Source organism: Oryctolagus cuniculus, chromosome 8 (genome assembly GCF_051225735.1).
Source record: "Oryctolagus cuniculus isolate XC-2025 breed Fujian yellow rabbit chromosome 8, ASM5122573v1, whole genome shotgun sequence".
In the NCBI taxonomy this organism is placed as follows: domain Eukaryota; kingdom Metazoa; phylum Chordata; class Mammalia; order Lagomorpha; family Leporidae; genus Oryctolagus; species Oryctolagus cuniculus.
Genome location: NC_142874.1, coordinates 96,146,411 through 96,169,563, shown reverse-complemented (window position 1 = coordinate 96,169,563; position 23,153 = coordinate 96,146,411). Strand labels below are relative to the sequence as shown.

Sequence of the window (23,153 nt, the reverse complement as noted above, 5' to 3'; positions counted from 1 at the left end):
CATCTCAGAGTCTGCTTCTAGGGAGCCTGAGCTAAGACAGCAAGAACTCCTCTATACTTAGGGGGCGACTGTGCTCCAGCCAAGCCCCACCGTGAACCCTAAGTTCTATCAAATAAGTGGATTGCCATTTCCCAAATACTTGAGGCGGATGGGTCGTTCCCATATGGTAGACCAGATGTCTTCCCCATGCACTGGGGTATACTCAGTCTAAGGACAACATCTCATTTGTTCCCAGTGCCTGGTAGCATTTTGGCAGAGTTCATCTCAGCCCTGACTGACAAAATCTTTCTCAACCTTTCCTGGAAACCAATTAGAAAGAGGTCAAAACCCCAGTGGAAAAATAGACATAGGATATAATCAAAACCAGCTCACTGGAATAGAAATAAGGACATCTGAAAGCACAGACATGCCCATCTTCACTCCTAATAAGTGAAATGAGAATTAACACTATGCTAAGATACAATTTTTCAACTATGATATTGCAGAAAATCCAAAATACAATTTTTTGTTCTATCTACATATCCACTCCAGTGATAGTGGTGGGTTTATTTTTTTAAACCTGTTACAAATGAATTGTTAACCTGAGAAATGCCACCATTGGAGTCCACAGTTGGGAAATGAGTCTGATAAAGCTTTGATAAATCCTTTAGAGCTATCAGTAAACCTTAATTATTAGCCTAGACACCCACTCCTCAGGAGTGTTATGATTTATACCATGTTCCTTCTCTAGATCATAAAGAACTCAGCACTTTCCTTATTTCCTCTGTTGGTCCTGCCCAGGCAAGAGTCCTCATTGTTCCTTTAATATGCTCCTCCCTTTCTCCTAAAATTTCCTCTCTCCAGAACCACAAAATATCTGCTAGCATAAGGATCACACTTTCAATTTGTCGTGTTTTTCCTTCCCATCTTAATGTAGGAGTGATCAAATGGAGAACGCATTTTCCTCTATCACACTGTCTACCAGTTAGTTAAGCATACTTCCTCCACAGATCTGTGTGATGGCATTTGATCCCAAGATTCACTTCCTCTTTTTGTAGGAAGGCTATACTTCTTCGTCTTGATGGTGTCGAGTTAGGTTGGGTAATATGTTTGGGTCAGTGAAATGTGAGGTGTCATGAGCCACTTCCAATCATAAGTTCCAAAACCCATCATGTGCTTCTACCATCATGCTCTCTCCTCTGCTGCAAGACCATTCCCAAGACTAGCATATCCCAGAAGGAATTTGTTCCTTCAGCCTGGGTCCTGGCATAAAGACAACATTGAACAAAGATACGAAGAATGTCAATGGGAGTGAGAAATAAACCCCTGTGGCCCTAATCCTCTTGAGATTTGGGCGTCGTTTGTTACTGCAACACAGCCTTGCCCAGTCTAGGGTCTGACTCGTCTGCCATGGTCTATACACTCCAATGCATCTCCTTTTTCTCTCCTTTTTTTCCAAATAGCAGTTTTGCTCAAAATGAAATATATACAGCCATAAAAAAATTGACTGCATAGACGTTTTCTCTTCCTCTTTCCTTTCCCTTCCTTTTTCTTTCTGAATAATTCAGTGCAGCCACCATGAGGATCAAGGAAGGCAGGTGTGTGGTGAAGATCTGAAAAGCAGTGAGGTGACCCAGAGCAGTATGAGACATAACCAAAACATAAATGTGCTGTGGATACTGGGAGCCATGTTTCTCACTATAAGAGAAGCGAGACTATTACAATGAACTTTGTTCTGTTGGGTTCAAGTTATGTGATGGTGGCTTACCAAAAACTTAATCTGCTTTACTTTTCATTATCAACAAATTTAAGCAGTGTTGAGGGTATTCAACAGTTGCTATACAACCATATGCTGCAGTATGAATGCTTGTATCCCCTCCAAAATTCATATGTTGAAAAGTTAGAACTCCCAAGCTGATGGTAATGAGAGGTGGGGCCATTTGGAAGGTAATTGGATCATAAGGGAAGATTCCAAAGCCCTTCTACCACAGGAGACTCAGCAAGGAGACAACACCACCCGTGAGAAAGTAGGTCCTTGTCTGACACCAAATCTGCCAGCACCACCGTCATGGCCATCCCAGCTTCCAAAATGGTGAGAATAAATTTTTGTTGACTGTAAACTACCAAGTACAGACTAAGACATTATGCTTGAAGGTCCAAGGAAAACCACAGACCTAACTCTCAGTTAAAGTGGCTTCATCGTCAAAAAGAAAGTTAACAGTATAATACTTAATATTCCTGAAGAGATGGATATCCTTATTAGTAAGTAAGGATTGTACTAACCTTTCATCTGCAGCTTGAATGGATTTTACAAAACTTTATTTAATTGATTCCCCGGTAGTAAGATGCCATAGGGGCATACCTTGACCACACAATTCATTTGCGGTTAGGGGAAAGAGAACCACTGTCATTGGGTACAGGTAGAATTAGAGTTCATATCTTTGGATTCAACCTTAATCACTTTTGGTACCATGTCGTTTAGTGATAGGTATCTTTTTACTCTCATGCTTTTTAATCTAGTTTTTATTTCCAGGAGGAAAGGCAGCCCTGAGCATCATCAAAATTTGGAGCTCATTTTACCACTATGGCTACTGTATTTGTAACACCCACATTAGGCTAAAGGAACACAAGGAAGTTTCTTACTGGAATTTCATGTAGCAAAAAATCCAGGCTCAGGGCCAGTGCTGTGGCATAGTAGGTTAAGCCTCTGCCTGCAGTGCTGGCATCCCATATGTGTGCCGGTTCTCATCGTGGCTGTTCCTCTTCCCATCCAGCTGTCTGCTGGTGGCCTGGGAAAGCAGTCGAGGATGGCCTAAGTGCTTGGGCCCCTGTGCCCATGTGGGAGACCCAGAAGAAGCTCCTGGCTTCAGATAGGCCAAACTCCAGCCATTGTACCAATTTGGGGAATGAGCCTGTGGATGGAAGACCTCTTGTTCTGTCTCTCCATCTCTGTCTGTAACTCTGCCTCTCACATAAATAAATAAATCTTAAAACAAACAAACAAACAAACAAAAACCCAGGCTCATCTGATTCTGCAGACCTGACTCAAGAAACACCAGTGTCAGGACCAGATCTTAAGGGAGCTAGAGATGGGACCTAGGGTTTGTGGGGATATTTTCACCTAAGTTTATTTAGGACAGTGAGTCTATTCATTATAAAAGAGAGTTCAGTTGTGGCAAAAATATCAATCACAAAGAACTTACTCTGTTTTAGAAAATGATGCTGTTTCTTCTGCTGGGATACAACCCTCATATCTTGATGTGACCCAGGTGTCCCCAGCTACTTGCTGGGGTTGAGAAATGTCTTTGACCTCCTGGCTTCCTAGTGCTTTGGTTTCTGAGGAGTATCTGCTCATCTCAAGCAGGGAATTGGAGAACCACAAACTGAATCATCAATGCCATGATAATCACGCATTAAACACTGCTTTGCACCAGGTGCTATCCTGGGCCCCAGGAATATAAAGGTAAAACATGGCCCCTTGGTACTTGGCTAGGGGGACAGACAAATGCAAGAGTCATTGTGATACATAAAGTGGGACAGACACAGTCAACCACACACACACACAGGAGAGACTAACACTGAGGACCAGAGAGGGTTTCACAGAGGTGACATTTGACCTGCACCTTGGAAGATGCCTATGAGCACAGGGAGTACCAGGGAGCGGAGGGCTCCAGAGACTTGGAGCTTGTTTTCGCTTATTCACTTATTGTTTTTCCAATTATTAAAGTAGTAATATTTACTTTAAAAATAATGGAAACTACCAAAAAAAAAAAAGCAACAGAACAATGATTCACTCAATAAATACATACATACATACATAACACCCATAGCTCAATATACAAGGGCAATACTATAGTAATAATTAACATTTTGCCATAAGTCCTTATTTTCTTTTTATAGATATTTTAATAAAGAACTGTATCTATACTGTATTTATAATTTTGCATATTATTTATTTTCAAAAATATTCTATTATTACATAACTTGGTAAATCAATATTCATAGCTTCTCAATGCCTCATTAAATAAAGTTATCATAATTTATGTAAACATTAATCTTTTTTAGCATTTTTTTGGCTAGCATTTTTTTGGCTGCAAACATTCGGTTATATAAAGGATGTCTTTCTGAGTAAATTTTTTTTTGTTATATTTTATAAGCCCAAATCCTGGCTTAATAGTATAGGAACATTATTAACACTTTTGATACTATCCAAATTGCTTTCTACAAAGGTTGCAGTAATTTAAATTATCATAAATTATCCCTAGTGTCTTTTTAACTAACCCCTCATCAACACTGCATAGAATTTTTAAAAACAGATTTTTTTTTTTTTTTTGGACAGGCAGAGTGGACAGTGAAAGAGAGAGAGACAGAGAGAAAGGTCTTCCTTTGCCGTTGGTTCACCCTCCAATGGCTGCTGCGGCCGGCGCGCTGCGGCCGGCGCACCGCACTGATCCGATGGCAGGAGCCAGGTACTTCTCCTGGTCTCCCATAGGGTGCAGGGCCCAAGCACTTGGGCCATCCTCCACTGCACTCCCTGGCCACAGCAGAGAGCTGGCCTGGAAGAGGGGCAACCGGGACAGAACCCGGTGTGCTGGCGCCGCAAGGCGGACGATTAGCTTAGTGAGCCATGGCGCCGGCTAATAGGTTTCAAAATATTTTTAAATGTTTTCAGACTTCTTCGATTTATAAACTGTTTAGAAGTATATGAATTAGTTCTATTGAGGCAAGATGGCGGAATAGGAAGGGAGCACACTGATAGTCCGGGGAGAGACAGTTTAATAAAAGTGGAGATACTGCAGGTTCAAGGAAGAGTAGGGGAGGAAACAGCAGAAGAAACTCTTCCAGAATGCGTGATTCACAGCGGACCTGCGTGGAGAGCGTGGGAGCCCACAGTTCGGGACACCAGCGGCAGACTCAACACACCAGCGCTGGAATGCGAGGTGAGCCGAACCTCAATAGCCCGAGACACCGGCAGGCAAGCAGAGAGAGGAGACTAGAGGGAACGACCCCCAGGGGGGGAAAGTTCACCAGGCTAACTGGAAGAGAGAGAGAGAGAAAAAAAAAAAAAAGGTGACTGGTACGGACACGGGTTTCTCTCTCTCCGCTCACCTCTCAAGGGCGAGCAAGACAAAGAGCAGGCGCCATCTTGGACATACGTCATAAGCAGAGCGACCTCAGGTCTGCACCGGCCCTGAGCATAGCAGAAAAACCTGACTCTGGGTGGGGCGAATTAACAGGAGATTAGGACCTAGTAAATTTGTGGTGCTACTGAACTGAGACTGTGAAAAAAGAGACGGTGGGGGAGAGAACTCACGGAATTCACGTGAGCACTCTCCAGAGATGCTACAATTCCGTAACTTTGGCAACCCAGTGGGAGACTGAAGGAGAATTTGAGCCCACTCTGAGGGCAGAACAGATTCCCTGTGTAGTCCCTGGGAAAGAGCTTCTGATCTCTGGCTCCTGTGGGTATATCATTTGCCTGCTAACTACCTCCAACTTCGTTCAGCTGTGTGGAATTACTTCCTTTTGAATCAAAGAAAGAAAGAGAGAGAGAGAGAGAGATCTACCACGCCTAACCTGGGAGTGTCACCTTTGGCACACCAAACAGAGCTCTCAGGCCACACCCATCTCAAGCCCTAAGGCTCCATCAAAAACAGACAGTCCACTTAATCTAGAGTCATAGTATAACAAGAAAAAGCACCACAGTGAAGAAACCAAATATCTCCAATATGCCAAATAACAAACGCAAAAACCGAGGTAATAAAAACAAGGAAGTCACCATGACGCCCCCAAATGAAAAAGACACCCCAATTCAAGATTATGAAGATGATGACATAGAAGAAATGCAAGAAGCAGATCTCAAAAAATTGATAAGAACATTAAGAAGTTCTCAAAAACAAATTCTTGAACTACAGAAATCCTTAATGGACAAGATAGAAAATCTCTCTCATGAAAATGAAATATTAAGGAGGAATCAAAATGAAATGAAACAACTAGTACAACAGGAAACTGTGATAGTGACTGAAGTGAAGAATTCAATAGATCAAATGAAAAACACAATAGAGAGCCTTACAAACAGAATGGGTGAAGCAGAAGAGAGAATATCGGACTTAGAAGACAGAGAACAGGAAAGGATACAGTCAGACCAAAGAAAAGAAGAGGAAATTAGAAATCTAAAACATATTGTCGGGAATCTTCAGGATACTATTAAAAAACCCAACATTCGGGTTCTAGGAGTTCCTGAAGGCATGGAGAGGGAGAAAGGATTGGAAGGCCTTTTTAGTGAGATATTAGCAGAAAATTTCCCAGGTTTGGAGAAGGACAGAGACATCCTAGTACAGGAAGCTCACAGAACCCCTAATAAACACGACCAAAAGAGATCCTCACCACGACACGTTGTAATTAAACTTTCCACAGTGAAACATAAAGAAAAGATCCTAAAATGTGCAAGAGAGAAACGTCAGATTACTCTCAGAGGATCTCCAATCAGACTCACAGCTGACTTCTCATCAGAAACTCTACAAGCTAGGAGGGAATGGCAAGATATAGCCCAGGTACTAAGAGAGAAAAACTGCCAGCCCAGAATATTATATCCTGCAAAGCTATCATTTGTGAATGAAGGTGAAATAAAGATTTTTCATAGCAAACAGAAATTGAAAGAATTTGTTGCCACTCGTCCAGCCCTGCAAAAGATGCTTAAAGATGTGTTACACACAGAAACAAAGAAACACGGTCATCAATATGAAAGAAGATAAAGGAAGGAAACCAAGGAAGGAAACCTCACAGCAAAAGATCACAGGGAATTCAAAGCATATATTAGAACTTATCTTTGGGGGCACCCGAGGTGGAGCCGGAGTGGTGAGAGTAGCTCCGCCGGCCGCGCGGCGGCTGACACACCATGATTACGGCCCCCAGAGACCGTAGGGCTGGTGCGCTGCACTCCCAGGCTCCCGGTTCCGCCTCAGCCGCGCTCGGAGTCGGCTGCAGGAGTTGAGGAGCCCGCGCCAGAGAGTTTGGGCGAAAGCTCTTCGAGCGGTTTCGAGCAGCAGGAGGGCGCCGAGGGTGCGCGAGCGCTCCAGGGTCAGGCAGTAGTAGTCTGGGGTCGCCGCCGGAGGGGCTGTTTCCGAGGCGTGGAGGAGGAGGAGGAGATGCTGCTTCTCTTCTCTCCCTCCCCAGGCTCCTGCACCAGCTCCAGCTGCCCACGCCCGAAGCCGCTCGGCGGAGAAGAGGTGGTGGCTCTCGGCGCCCGCGGCGGCTGCCGGCGGCCCGCCCCGACGCCGCGTCCCCGCAGCCCTCGCCCCGCGCCGCAGTGGTAGGACCGGGTCTCCGGATGAGCCGGTAATATGCACGTGTCATTAGCTGAGGCCTTGGAAGTTCGGGGTGGACCACTGCAGGAGGAAGAAATATGGGCTGTATTAAATCAAAGTGCAGAAAGTCTCCAAGAATTATTCAGAAAAGTTAGCATCGCTGATCCTGCTGCCCTTGGCTTCATCATTTCTCCATGGTCTCTGCTGCTGCTGCCATCTGGTAGTGTGTCATTCACTGATGAAAATATTTCCAATCACGATCTTCGAGCATTCACTGCACCAGAGGTTCTACAGAACCAATCACTGACTTCCCTCTCAGATGTTGAAAAGTCTAGCTCTATGATGATGCCTGTGAGAGCAGTAGAAGATGGCCCCTGCACCCATGTGGGAGATCTGGATGAAGCTCCTGGCTCCTGGATTCAGATCAGCCCAGCTCCAGCCATTGCGGCCACCGGGAAGTCAAACAGCAGATGGAAGACCTCTCTCTCTGTCTCTCCCTCTCTGTAACTATGCCTCTCAACTAAATAAACAAATCTTAAAAAAAAAAAAAAAAAAAAAAAGAACTTATCTTTGGCAAATGGCAGGGCAAAGTTACCACTTATCATTAGTCACATTGAACGTGAATGGCCTGAACTGTCCAGTTAAAAGACACCGATTGGCTGACTGGATTAAGGAACAAAACCCATCTATTTGCTGCTTACAAGAAACACATCTTTCCAACAAAGATCCATACAGACTGAAAGTGAAAGGCTGGAAAAAGATATACCATGACAACAGAAATGAAAAAAGAGCGGGCGTGGCCATCTTAATATCGGACAACATAAACTTTACCACATAAACTGTTAAGAGAGACAAAGAGGGGCACTATATAATGATTAAGGGATCAATACAACAAGAAGATATAACAATTATCAATGTATATACACCTAACTACAGGGCACCAGTTTATCTAAAAGATTTATTAACGGACTTAAAGGGAGACTTAGACCCCAATAAAATAGTACTGGGGGACTTCAATACTCCACTCTCAGAAATAGACAGATCAACAGGACAGAAGATCAACAAGGATACAGTAGATTTAAATGACACTATAGCCCAAATGGATCTAACAGATATATACAGAACTTTCAAGCCTACAGCTAAAGATTTTACATTCTTCTCAGCAGTACATGGAACCTTCTCTAGGATTGACCACATACTAGGCCATAAAGCAAGTCTCAGCAAATTCAAAAGAATTAGAATCATACCATGCAGCTTCTCAGACCATAAAGGAATGAAGTTGGAAATTAGCAACTCAGGAATCCCTAGAGCATACGCAAACACATGGAGATTGAACAACATGCTCCTGAATGAACAATGGGTCATAGAAGAAATCAAAAGAGAAATCAAAAACTTTCTGGAAGTAAATGAGGATAACAGCACAACATACCAAAACTTATGGGACACAGCAAAAGCAGTGTTAAGAGGAAAGTTTATATCAATAGGTGCCTACATCAAGAAATTGGAAAGGCACCAAATAGATGAGCTTTCAATTCACCTCAAGGATCTAGAAAAACTGCAGCAAACCAGACACAAATCTAGTAGGAGAAGAGAAATAATTAAAATCAGAGAAGAAATCAACAGGATTGAATCAAGAAAAACATTACAAAAAATCAGCCAAACGAGGAGCTGGTTTTTTGAAAAAATAAACAAAATTGACACCCCATTGGCCCAACTAACTAAAAAAAGACCCAAATCAATAAAATCAGAGATGAAAAAGGAAACGTAACAACAGACACCACAGAAATAAAAAGAATCATCAGAAATTACTACAAGGACTTGTATGCCAGCAAACAGGGAAACCTATCAGAAATGGATAGATTCCTGGACACATGCAACCTACCTAAATTGAACCAGGAAGACATCGAAAACCTAAACAGACCCATAACTGAGACAGACATTGAAACAGTAATAAAGGCCCTCCCAACAAAGAAAAGCCCAGGACCAGATGGATTCACTGCGGAATTCTACCAGACATTTAAAGAAGAACTGACTCCAATTCTTCTCAAACTATTCAGAACAATCGAAGAAGAGGGAATCCTCCCAAATTCTTTCTATGAAGCCAGCATCACCTTAATTCCTAAGCCGGAAAAAGATGCAGCACTGAAAGAGAATTACAGACCAATATCCCTGATGAACATAGATGCAAAAATCCTCAATAAAATTCTTGCCAATAGAATGCAACAACACATCAGAAAGATCATCCACCCAGACCAAGTGGGATTTATCCCTGGTATGCAGGGATGGTTTAATGTGCGCAAGACAATCAATGTGATACACCACATTAACAGATTGCAGAAGAAAAACCATATGATTATCTCAATAGATGCCGAGAAAGCATTTGATAAAATACAACACCCTTTCATGATGAAAACTCTAAGCAAACTGGGTATGGAAGGAACATTCCTCAATACAATCAAAGCAATCTATGAAAAGCCCACAGCCAACATCCTATTGAATGGGGAAAAGTTGGAAGCATTTCCACTGAGATCTGGGACCAGACAGGGATGTCCACTCTCACCACTACTATTCAATATAGTTCTGGAGGTTCTAGCCAGAGCTATTAGGCAAGAAAAAGAAATTAAAGGGATACAAATTGGGAAGGAAGAACTCAAACTATCCCTCTTTGCAGATGACATGATTTTTTTTTTAGGGGACCCAAAGAACTCTACTAAGAGACTATTGGAACTCATAGAAGATTTTGGCAAAGTAGCAGGGTATAAAATCAATGCACAAAAATCAACAGCCTTTGTATACACAGACAATGCCATGGCTGAAGAAGAACTTCTAAGATCAATCCCATTCACAATAGCTACAAAAACAATCAAATACCTTGGAATCAACTTAACCAAGGACGTTAAAGATCTCTACGATGAAAATTACAAAACCTTAAAGAAAGAAATAGAAGAGGATACCAAGAAATGGAAAAATCTTCCATGCTCATGGATTGGAAGAATCAATATCGTCAAAATGTCCATTCTCCCAAAAGCAATTTATAGATTCAATGCAATACCAATCAAGATACCGAAGACCTTCTTCTCAGATCTGGAAAAAATGGTGCTCAAATTTATATGGAGGCACAAGAGACCTTGAATAGCTAAAGCAATCTTGTACAACAAAAACAAAGCCGGAGGCATCACAATACCAGATTTCAGGACATACTACAGGGCAGTTGTAATCAAAACAGCATGGTACTGGTACAGAAACAGATGGATAGACCAATGGAACAGAATTGAAATACCAGAAATCAACCCAAACATATACAGCCAACTTATATTTGATCAAGGAACTAAAACTAATTCCTGGAGCAAGGACAGTCTATTCAATAAATGGTGCTGGGAAAATTGGATTTCCACGTGCAGAATCATGAAGCAAGACCCATACCTTACACCATACACAAAAATCCACTCAACATGGATTAAAGACCTAAATCTACGACCTGACACCATCAAGTTACTAGAGAACATTGGAGAAACCCTTAAAGATATTGGCACAGGCAAAGAGTTTCTGGAAAAGACCCGGGAGGCACAGGCAGTCAAAGCCAAAATCAACTATTGGGATTGCATCAAATTGAGAAGTTTCTGTACTGCAGAAGAAACAGTCAGGAGAGTGAAGAGACAACCGACAGAATGGGAAAAAATATTTGCAAACTATGCAACAGATAAAGGGTTAATAACCAGAATCTACAAAGAGATCAAGAAACTCCACAAAAACAAAACCAACAACCCACTTAAGAGATGGGCCAAGGACCTCAATAGACATTTTTCAAAAGAGGAAATCCAAATGGCCAACAGGCACATGAAAAAATGTTCAAGGTCATTAGCAATCAGGGAAATGCAAATCAAAACCACAATGAGGTTTCACCTCACCCCGGTTAGAATGGCTCACATGCAGAAATCTACCAACAACAGATGCTGGCGAGGATGTGGGGAAAAAGGGACACTAACCCACTGTTGGTGGGAATGCAAACTGGTCAAGCCACTATGGCAGTCAGGCTGGAGATTCCTCAGAAACCTGAAGATAACCCTACCGTTCGACCCAGCCATCCCACTCCTTGGAATTTACCCAAAGGAATTTAAATTGGCAAACAAAAAAGCGGTCTGCAGCCTAATGTTTATTACAGCTCAATTCACAATAGCTAAGACCTGGAACCGACCTAAATGCCCATCAACAGTAGACTGGATAAAGAAATTATGGGATATGTACTCTTTAGAATACTATACTGCAGTAAGAAACAACGAAATCCAGTCATTTGCAACAAAATGGAGGAATCTGGAACACATCATGCTGAGTGAAATAAGCCAGTCCCAAAGGGACAAATACCATATGTTCTCCCTGATCGGTGACAACTGACTGAACACCAAAAAGGAAACCTGTTGAAGTGAAATGGACACTATGGGAAACGGTGACTTGATCAGCATAGCCCTGACTGTTAATGAACAACTAAATACATTATCCCTCTTAGTAGTTTTTTTATCTGTTCTACTTAATATGACTGGTTTAGATCTGTAATTGATGCACAGTTATTCTTAAGTGTTAAAAATTAACTGAAATGTGATCCCTGTTGAACATGGTGGTGGGAATGGGAGAGGGAAGAGATGTATAATTTGGGACATGCTCAGGCTGACTTGCCCCAAGTGGTGGAGTTGGAAGCATACCAGGGGATTCCAATTCAATCCCATCGAGGTGGCATGTACCAATGCCATCTCACTGTTCCAGGTGATCAGTTTCAGTTCACAGTTGGTCATGGTGAAGGGACTGGGAGTCAAAGGGAGCACATAAACAAGTCTAGTACCTGCTAACGCTAACTGATGGAGTAAATAAAGGGGAGAGTGATCCAACATGGGAAGTGAGATACTCAGCAGACTCATAGAATGGCAGATGTCCTAAACAGCACTCTGGCCTCAGAATCAGCCCTAAAGGCATTCGGAGCTGGCTGCAAAGCTCATGAGAGTATTTCAGGCATGGAAAGCCAAGACACTCTGGCAAAAAGATCTCTGTGAGTGAGATCCCAGTGGAAAGAACAGGTCTTCAAAGAGGGAGGTGCCTTTCTCTGAAGGGAGGAGAGAACCTCCACTTTGACTATGACCGTGTCTAAACAAGATAAGAGTCGGAGAACTCAAGGGGCTTCCATAGCCTTGGAAACTCATGACTGGTGCATAGGGAGATTACTGATGCCATAAACAGGAGTGTCAATTTGTAAAGTCAACAACAGGAGTCACTGTGCACTTACTCCTCATGTAGGATCTCTGTCCTTAATGTGCTGTACATTGAGATTTAATGCTATAACGAGTACTCAAACAGTATATTTCACTTTGTGTTTCTATGGGGGTGCAAACGATTGAAATCTTTACTTAATGTACACTAAACTGATCTTCTGTAAAAAAAAAAAAAAAGAAAAAAGAAATTATCAATTCCCAACGTGACTCTCACTGGGATTAAACATGACAATAGGTCTGATCTGATTTCATCATCATTTAAAAAAAATCATCTATTATTTTTCACTTTATGTTTCTGTGTGGGAGCAAACTGTTGAAATCCTTACTTAATGTATACTAAGCTGATCTTCTGTATATTAAGATAATCGAAAATGAATCTTGATGTGAATGGAAGGGGAGAGGGAGTGGGAAAGGGGAGGGTTGTGGGTGGGAGGGACGGTATGGGGGGGAAGCCATTGTAATCCATAAGTCGTACTTTGGAAATTTATATTCATTAAATAAAAGTTTAAAAAAAAAGAAGTATATGAATTAATATCCAAATATTAGGGGATTTTCTGGCTATCTTATATTGTTGATTTCATTTAATTTCACTGTGTTAAGGAACATTATTTGTATGTTGTTATACTTTTAAATTTGTTAAGTTGTGTTTTATGGCCCAGAGTATACTCTATCCTGGTGAATGTCCCATACAAGCTTGAAAAGAATGTGTATTCTGTTATTAGATAGGACATTCCGCAGACGTCAATTAGATCCAGTTGATCGACGGTATTAGTTAGGTCAGCTATATCCCTACTGATAAACTGCCTGGTTGACACATCAATTATTAACAGGTATGTTGAACTCTCCAACCATAATGATGGATTTGCCTACTGTTCCTTTCAGCTTTACTTATTTTTGCTCATGTATTTTGAACTTGTTGTTAGGAACATATTCGTTTCAGGTTGTTAAGATTTTTTTCTGTGTTTGGAGAATTAACCTCTTTATTCATCACATAATGCCCCATTTTATTCCTGATAATCTTCTTTATTTAGAAGTGGGCTTTGTCTGAAATTAATATAGATATTCCAGCTTTCTTTAGATTAACATTGGAATAGTATACCCTTCTCCATCCTTTACTTAAAATCTATCCACATCTTTATTTATAAAATGGTTTTTGTAGGCAACATATAGCTTCTTTGTAACACCTACTGACAACCTCTGTCTTTTATTGGTGTCTTTATACTATTCACCTTCAGACTTTCACCCTGAAAACTTCTTAGATTCCTAAAGACCACAATACTGTAGGAACTCCCCCCACTAAGACAACGGCCCCCAGGATTTCTCACTCTCACTCTAGCTCACATTCAAACCCCAGAAATTCATTCAAAATTACTATTTAATTCCACAATGTTTAAACTGACCAATATCAGTGGAAGTCTTGGCCAAGGAAGTTATGAATCAACACATCTATCTAAAAGAATTTTTTTCAGATACATAACTGTGGCATAAGCACCCTGTCTAGGAAATTTCCATGAAGTATCCCTTTAAGATGCATTTATTTCCATGGACACCAAGCGCATGCTGCCATTTTACTCCTACAGAAGACCTCACAGAACCCAGTGGTGGGAGCAGAGCGCCAAGGAGAAGTAATTTGGGAGGCAGAGTGGCTGAAGGAAAGGTGACTTCCCTGGAGTCCCTCTGCTCCTTGCCTCTAGGGAGAGCAACGCTTAGAGCATCTCACAAACAACAAACCAGCAGGGACCTTATGTCTCTGACCCAAGAATCCTCCCTTCATATGGCCGATGCCTGTGTATCTAGTTAGAGAAGCTCAGTTTCCAGGTCTGGCCAATGTTGCATCAGGTCATAATGCCCCAAAGGAATTGCACACTCGCTACATTCCTTTCCCTTCCTACTGTGATGAGTGAATAAATGTTCAGTCCAGATTTGGAGCACAATCTAGACAGCTCCGGTAAAGTCACATGGACAGCCTCTTGCACATCACAAATAGGACGATACGAATGCATCATATGAATTATAACATGGTAAGAGTCAAGCCATGACAAAACTGCAGCAATCCAGACAGTAAGATACCAGCTTGATAACAGACATATAGATCATGGGAATAGAACTGAGAATACAGAAGTAAACCCTTACATTTTTGTTGAAGACAATTCAATGGGGAAGGAACAGACTTTTTAATAAATGGTGGTGGGATAACTGTGTATCCACATGCAAAAAAATGAGGTGGGACCATTATCTCACACTACATACAAAAAATTCAAACAAAATCGTCCAAGTACCTCAAGATAAAAACTAAGACTATAAAAGGTTAAAAAGAAAATATAGGCAAACATGTCCATCACCTTGAATTAAGCAATGGTTTCTTAGATATGAAAACAAAAGCACAAGCAACAAAAGAAGAAAAGATCATTGAATTTCAAATTTGAAGCTTTTGGACTTCAAAAGAAACTATCAAGCTAGTGAAAAGATAACACAGTAAATAGAAGAAAATATTTTTAAACAATATTTATGATTATAAGCTTGAATCTTGGATATATAAAAGTCTTACAATTCAGCAAAATAAAAATAACCCTGCAAACCAGATCTTGGCTTATAATACCATTCTGTAACAGTATCAATAAAAACAACAGAGCTCCTTAGAGAAATGGCTAGATTTAGGATGGATGCAAGAATGACCAGATGACCCTGGAGTATCTTACAATGCCAGAAAGTGGGACCAACATTGTGGCACAGCAGGTTAAGCCACCATCTATGATGCTAGCAACCCATGTTGGATTCCCAGGTCATGTCACAACTACTCCATTTTTTATCTAGCTCCTTGCTAATACATCTGGGAAAGTAGCAGAAAATGGCCCAACTGCTTGAGCCCTGGAATACACATGGGAAACCTGGATGAAGTTACATCCACCTGGCTTTGGCCAGTTTCAGCCATTTGGAGAGTACACCTATGTGGGAAACCTGGAAGAAGCTCCTGGCTCCTGGCTTTGGATCGGCACAGCTCCAGCCATTGTGGCCAATTGGGGAGTGAACCAGTGGATGGAAGACCTCTTTCTCTTTCTACCTCTCCTTCTCTAACTCTGACTTTCATATAAATAAATAAATTTTTTAAAAAATAAAAAAATTAAGAAATTTTAGAAATACAAATGATCATAAGAAATTACTATTAACGGGGTCAGTGCTGTGGTGCATCCAATATAGTTCGAGTACCGGCTGTACAACTTCCAGTCCAGCTCCCTGTTAATGTGTCTGGGAAAGAAGATGGTTAAAGTGCTTGTAGCCCTGCATCTACATAGGAGACCTGGAAGAAGCTCCTGGCTCTTGATCAGCCCGGCTGCAGCCATTGCAGGCATTTGGGGAATGAATCAGCAGACGAAAGATCCCTCTCTCTCTCTCTCACTCCCTGTCTGTAACTCTGCCTTTCAAATAAAAAATAAATAAATCTTTTTAAAAATTACTACACGCCAAGAAATTGGAAAACCTTGAAGAAATCTATAAATTCCTGGATACATTCAACCTACCAAGATTAAATCAAGAAGTTATAGAAAATTTAAACAGATCCATAACAAATAACAAGATCAAAGCAGTACTTAAAAGTCTCTCATCAAAAAGTCCATGGCTTTGCAACAGTATTCTACAAAACCCTTTAAGAGGAACTAGTTCTAATGCTTTTCCAACTACTCCAAAATATTGAAAAGGATAGAGCTCTGCCAAATTCTTTTTGAGACCAGAATTACTGTGATATTGAAACAAATGATACAACAAAAGGAAAACTATAAATCAATATCCTTGATTAATATAGATGCCAAAATCCTCAACGAAATATTAGAAAATCAAATCCAACACTACATCAAAAAGTGGGATTTATCCCAGGTATTCAAGTGTGGCTCAACACTTACAAATCAATAAACACCATAAATCACATTAATAGAATGAAGAATAAAAATCATATGACCATCTCAACAGAAGCAAATAAAGCACTTAATACAATTCAACACCGTTTTGGGATTAGAAACTCTCAACAATTTAGGTATAGAAGGAACATACCCCAAAATTATAAAAGCTACCTGTGGCAAACCCACAGCCAATATTATACTGAATGGCGAGAAGCTGAAAGCATTTTCCCTTAGATCTGGGAAAATTCAAGAATGCCCACTTTTGCCACTGTTATTCCATATAATACTAGAAGTATTAGCAATAGCAATTAGGAAAGAAAAGAAAGGGAATAGGGGCCGACGCTGTGGCGTAGCGGGTAAAGCCACCGCCTGCAGTGCCAGCATCCCATATGGGCGCTGGTTCGAGTCCCAGCTGCTCCACTTCTGATCCAGCTCTCTGCTATGGCTTGGGAAAGCAGTAGAAGATGGCCCAAGTCCTTGGGCCCCTGCACTCCCTGCACTCCCAGGGGAAGAAGCTCCTGGCTCCTGGCTTCAGATTGGCGCAGCTCCAGCCGATGCGATCAATTGGAGAGTGAACCAGGAGACAGAAGATATGTCTCTCTCTCCTTCCCTCTCTCTCTCTCTTTCTGCCTATCCTTCTGTCTCTATGTATCTCTAACTTTCAATAAATAAATAAAAATCTTAAAGAAAGGTAATAAAAATTGAAAAACAGGGATTCAAATTATCCATATTTGTAGATGACATGATGTTATACATGGAAAAACCTAAACATTCCACCAAAAAGCTGTTAGAACTGATAAATCAATTCAGTAAAGTTGTAGCATGCAAAAATCAACATGTAAAACACAGCAGCATTTTTATACACCATTAATGATTTTGTTGAAAGGTAAATCAAGAGATTTAATGCTATAACGAGTACTCAAACAATATTTTTCACTTTGTGTTTCTATGTGGGTTCAAACTGCTGAAATCTTTACTTAATGTGTACTAAACTGATCTTCTGTATATATAGAGAAAATTGAAAATGAATCGTGATATGAATGGAAGGGGAGAGAGAGCGGGAAAGGGGAGGGTTGCGGGTGGGAGGGAAGTCATCGGGGGTTGGGGGGGAAGCCAATGTAATCCATAAGCTGTACTTTGGAAATCTATATTCATTAAATAAAAGTTAAAAAAAAGACAAAAAAAAAGGTAAATCAAGAAAGAAATCCCATTCACAATAGCTACCAAAAAATTAAATATTTAGGAATAAATAGAATCAAAGAAGTGAAAGTTATAGAACACTGATGAAACCAATCAAAGAAGCAAAAAATGGAAAAATACTCCTTGTTTATGAATTGGAAGAATATTGTTAAAATGTCATTTGGGGCTGGCATTGTGGTGTAGGGTTTAAAGCCACTGCCTGCAGTGCCAGCATCCCATATGGTCACCAGTTCGAGTCCCGGATGCTCCACTTCCAATCCAGCTCTCTGCTATAGCGTGGGAAAGCAATACAAGACAGCCCAAGTCCTTGGTCCTCTGCACCTGTGTGGGAAACCTGGAAGAAGCTCCTGGCTCCTGGCTTCAAATCAGTGCAACTCCAGCTATTGTGGCCAGTTGGGGAGTGAATTGTGGAGGGAAGAGCTCTCTTTTTCTCTTTCTCTCTCTCTTTTTGTCTCTCCTTCTCTGTGTTGTAACTCTGACTGTCAAATAAATAAATACATCTTTAAAAAAGTGTCATTCCACCTAAAGAAATCTAGAGATTAATGCAATACCAATGAAAATATCAATGACATTCTTTACTGTATTAGAAGAAAACAATCCTAAAATCATATGGAACCCCAAAAGGCCAAGAAAAGCCAAAGCAATCCTGAGCAAAAATAGTAATATTGTTGATAATAAAGTTGTAGGCACCACAACCTGATTTCAAAGCGTACTACAAAGCTGTAGTAATTTATTTATTTATTTTAAAAATTCATTTATTTATTTGAAAGTCATAGTTAGAGAAAAGGAGAGGCAGAAAGAGAGAGAGGTATTCCATCTGCTGGTTCACTCCCCAGTTGGCCACAATGGCTGGAGCTGCGCAGATCCAAAGCCAGGAGCCAGGAGCTTCTTCACGGTCTCCCACGTGGGTACAGGAGCCCAAGGACTTAGGCTATCTTCTACTGCTTTCCCAGACCACAGCAGAGAGCTGTTTCAGAAGTGGAGCATCCAGGACTCAAATCGGTGCCCATATGGGATGCTGGCACTGCAGGCAGCAGCTTTACCTGCTATGCCACAGAACTGGCCCCTAGTTGTAGTAATTTAAAAACAGCGTGGTAGGGACCGGTGCTGTGGCACAGTGGGTTAACGCCCTGGCCTGAAGCACCGGCATCCCATATGGGCACCGGTTCTAGTCCCAGCTGCTCCAATTCCAATCTAGCTCTCTGCTATGGCCTGGGATAGCAGCGGAAGATGGCCCAGGTCCTTTGGCCCCTGCACTCACGTGAGAGACCCGGAAAAAGCTCCTGACTCCTGGCTTCGGATCAGCACAGCTCCGGCTGTTGCGGCCATCTGGGGAGTGAACCATTGGATGGAAGACCTCTCTCTGTGTCTATACCTCTCTCTGTAACTCTGTCTTTCAAATAAATAAAATAAATTAAAAAAAAAACAGCATGGTACTGGCATAAATACTGTCCCATGGAGGTGAGAGTTGTGGCACAGCATGTTAAGCCACCACTTGGAATACCAACACCCCACAGCAGAGTGCTGGTTTGAATCCCAGCAATTCCATAATTCTGATCCAGCTTCCACCTTATGCACCTGGGAGGCTGCAGATGATGGCCTAAGAACTTGAACTTGGGTTTCTGCCACCCACATGGAAGATCCAGGTGGAGGTACAAGCTCCTGGTTTTAGCCTGTTACGGTGGTAAGGGCATCTGGTGAGTGAACCAGAGGATGAACTCTCTCCATCTCTCTCTCTCTCCCCATCTCTCTCTCTCCCCATCTCCATCTCTTTCTCTCTCTCTCCATCTCTCTCTCTCTCCATCTCTCTCCCCATCTCTCTCTCTCCCCATCTCTCTCCCCCATCTTTCTCCCCCATCTCTCTCTCCCCATATCTCTCTCTCCATCTCTCTCTCTCCATCTCTCTCCATCTCTCTCTCTCCCCATCTCTCTCTCTCTCCCCATCTCTCTCTCTCTCCCCATCTCTCTCTCTCCCCATCTCTCTCTCTCTCTTCATCTCTCTACTTCCCTCTCCAGTATTCCCTCCATCATTCTGCCTTTCAAAGAAATAAATGTTTTTTAAATGCTACACATAGATCAATGGAACAGAATAGAGAGCACAGAAATTGATTCACATGTACAAAGCCAAGTGATTTGACAAAAGTGCCAAGAACACACAATGAAATACTATTCAGCCATAAAGAAGTATGAAATACTGTCATTTGATGAAAAATTGGTGGAACTTCAGGAAATTATGCTAAATGGAGTAAACCAGACACATATAAAGACAAATACCACAAGTCCTCTGTCATATGTGGGAGCTAAAAAACAAAAAGAAAACAAAACAAAACTAAACTCACTTAACCTGAACACAGAATGGCCATTCTGTAGGAGGGATAGAAGGAGTCTGGGTAATGAGTACCAAACTAGAGTCAGATGGAAGGAGTAAGTTCCCAGTGTTACACAGAACAGTGGGGAGACTGAAGTTCACAATAGCCTCATATACACAGTATTAACAAATAGAAGGACTTTCCAAGCCTCCAACTACAAAGTAACGTCAACAAGGGGAAATGGTGAGTACCCTGCTTTGATTAGTACAACTTGTATACATGAAATATAATAGTATACCCTACAAATATGCATAAATATTGTTCATTTAAAATGCTTACATGTAGTAAGTCCATAAAATGGGATATTATTCAATCATAAAAAGGAATGAAGAACTGATGCATGTTAATATACGGATGAATCTTGAACAAAAGCTAAATAAAAGAAATCAGAGGGGGAAAGCTACATATTACATGATCACATTTATATGAAATACCCAGAGTTGGCAAATCCAGAGAGACAGACAGTAGGAAGGGAGAATAGAGAGGTATAGAGATTGTTTTGTGGTGATGAGAACTTTCTGGAATTAGTGGAGAAACTTTATGACAATACCAAAACCCACTGAATTCTACACTTCAAAATTAATAAGATTCAACTCATGTGACAAATCTCACCATTTTCTCCCAAAGAAAGGGAGCAGACACAGGCCATATCACACTTAGGCTATCTATAGAGAAGCAAGGCACAGGTAACAACCAAGTTGCCATCACCTTTATTGACAATCGTTGGGCTGCAGGTTTAGGAAGGTGAAGTGCAAACCTTGTTCCTGCAGAGAGTAATGTAGAAAAAGGCTAAGAACATTTCTCTCCTTGATTTCAGTGGGAGACCCAAGATGACTACAGAGGTCATTTCTGTTGAAGCAACTTTGGAAGTTGGGCTAACTTTGATTACTGATTTAGAAAACTGCAGATTTGTTAGCATCGGCTGTGGACACAGCTGAAAACACTGGATTACTCCAGGCTCGCCATTTCCATAGCTTCCAGAAGCCAGACTGGAGCAACAAAGACCAACTATAAGTGACTCCTTTTAGTCTTGTCAAGGACAAAGAACCAAAGCTTCAAGGTTACATTTTTTTTTTCTGTGAGCAAAGAAAGGAGACTACCTGATTTCTCAATCTTGTGGGAAGCAATATGATTAGAAAACAGGGGCAGAAAACATAAAAGCTGCATCAGAACGTCATGAAGATGCACCTGCTGTCAGCACGGAGCTCCTCTTGCAGCACAGGAAGAGACCGTATGTGGTTAACCTGCATTCGCAGGTGCCGGAGGAGAAAGAGCTCCATCTAGGGCAACAGCATTGTTTGTGAAAAGGGATGACTATAGGGTGCAGGCTGGAGAGAGCTTGCAGAGTGCATAATAATGATGAAGAAATCTGACCAACATCCAACCAAGGCAAGAACTCCTGACGTAGCTGTGAGTGTGTGTCAGAATATGGGAAGAGGACCCAGCATCCCACACCTGGTTAATGAGGTCACCCAGGCTGGTGTTTGCCATGGAAACCGTCAGCTGCTTTCTTTTGAGAACACAGAGATGGGAAGAATAATGAGGGGAGCAGAGGCCTGCAGCTAAAGCCCAGGCCAGGTGCATCTCCTTTCCACCCATGGCTCCACACTCTCCGGTCTTCTTTTGCCTGGCTGCTGTAAGGAGACAGTAGAAAACAGAGACTCAAGAAAAAGGTCTTTTTGCTTCTGGTTTTGTTGACAATATACCAGACAATAACCAGAACCCTCCTCTGCAAAAAACCCTAAATGAGACCCTTTCCATATTCCAAACCATATGGGAAAGCTACCACGGGGTAGAAATATAGAAGGCTACTCGTGTAACAAAGTGACTGGGCACTCCCTATCTGTCCCTCCATTCTGATGGATGCCCTATCCCCAATAAAACCTGATCACTTTGCTCTCTGTCTTACGCCTGAATTCTTTCTTGCATGAGGACAAGAACCCCACAGCTTCCACAGCTCTTTTCTCCAGTGACATTTGATAACCACAAAGGGACCGACCCATGAAGAAACCCACGAGGGAATTCACAAAGGGGTCAGGAAGGGATTGAAAGAAAACTCCATCCAAGTCTGTATACCCTCCCTCAGGCGGGGTCAGATCTGTGGGAACGACTGTTGATATCCCTGAATTCCACAGCTCTCCAAGAATGTGGCCCAACTCTAGAGGTTGTAACAGGGAGGGCAACTAGGCAGGGCAGTTGTCTGAGTGTTTGGAGCCCCCCCACCCCCAGCTCACTCTGGCTTTCTGGTAGCTGGACTGCGATCCGAGGACCCTGCCTCTCTCCTGGAGGGACGTCTGGTCACGCTGCCTACTGCTACATGAGCTGGGCTTACCTTCAGTTGAGGCTAATATTGGCCCTCCAGGTAAACGCGGACAACTAGAGATATCAGGCGATCACGACCGATAGGAGGTTGCGAGCATTCAGTGAAACAGCGCGCCTACCCAACCCCATGGCCAGTCCTGCTAGGCCCAAGCGTGCCCAGTCTTCCCTTTAGACTGGGCACCATGGCCTTTCCCTGCACTCTCTTTCAGTCAAAATGGCTTGCCACACCCACATAGGCACAGGGCTTTTTCTCCTCTCCGTTTCCAATTCAATTCCCCTCCTCACTAGGAAAGGGGCTATGGCTGGCCCTACAGGTTTCCCCACCTAAGCAAGAGAGGAGCCTTAATCCATTAACCCTTTCCAATCCCATGAATGGGTTTTTCTCTTTTCTGCAGTTCATGGAAACTTTTCCCTTCAGCCCTGCAGGAGTCTCTGATTCTCTGCCTCTCTGATTTGTGATGTGTCTCACTGTCCTGAGTAATGGGCTCACATGCTGATGATCAGTTTTTTTCTGTGCTGCTGTACTGACTTAGCTAATGAGAGTTTTCACGTGTCTTGAAGATTTCGTGGTTTTTTTGTGGCCAGTACTGCGTCTCCAAGCTGTTTACTGTAACTCTGATCAGATCTAGCCCACGGCCTTGGTAAAAATGCTCAGGTTAAACACACTATTTTGGCTAAACAGTTTGACTCTCTGACAATTTAAGTTCTAAACTGAGTCTTATGACTTTGAGGCTTCCAATCTGATCCCTAGAATTCTCAAGGATGAGACCCTCAATTTCTTAAAATAACAGTTATTTGAGTCAATTCAGATTATTTAAAGTATAT

General features: G+C 41.9%; 1 long non-coding RNA gene across 1 annotated transcript in view; it reads right to left on the bottom strand.

The window, feature by feature from the left end:
- Positions 1-22,802, bottom strand: part of LOC149125096 (uncharacterized) — a 35,756-nt gene extending 12,954 nt beyond the window's left edge. The window contains exon 1 of the long non-coding RNA XR_016212398.1: positions 22,339-22,802. This is a non-coding gene — a long non-coding RNA (uncharacterized LOC149125096). The remainder of the gene's footprint in view (positions 1-22,338) is intronic.
- Positions 22,803-23,153: the final 351 nt, after the last annotated feature.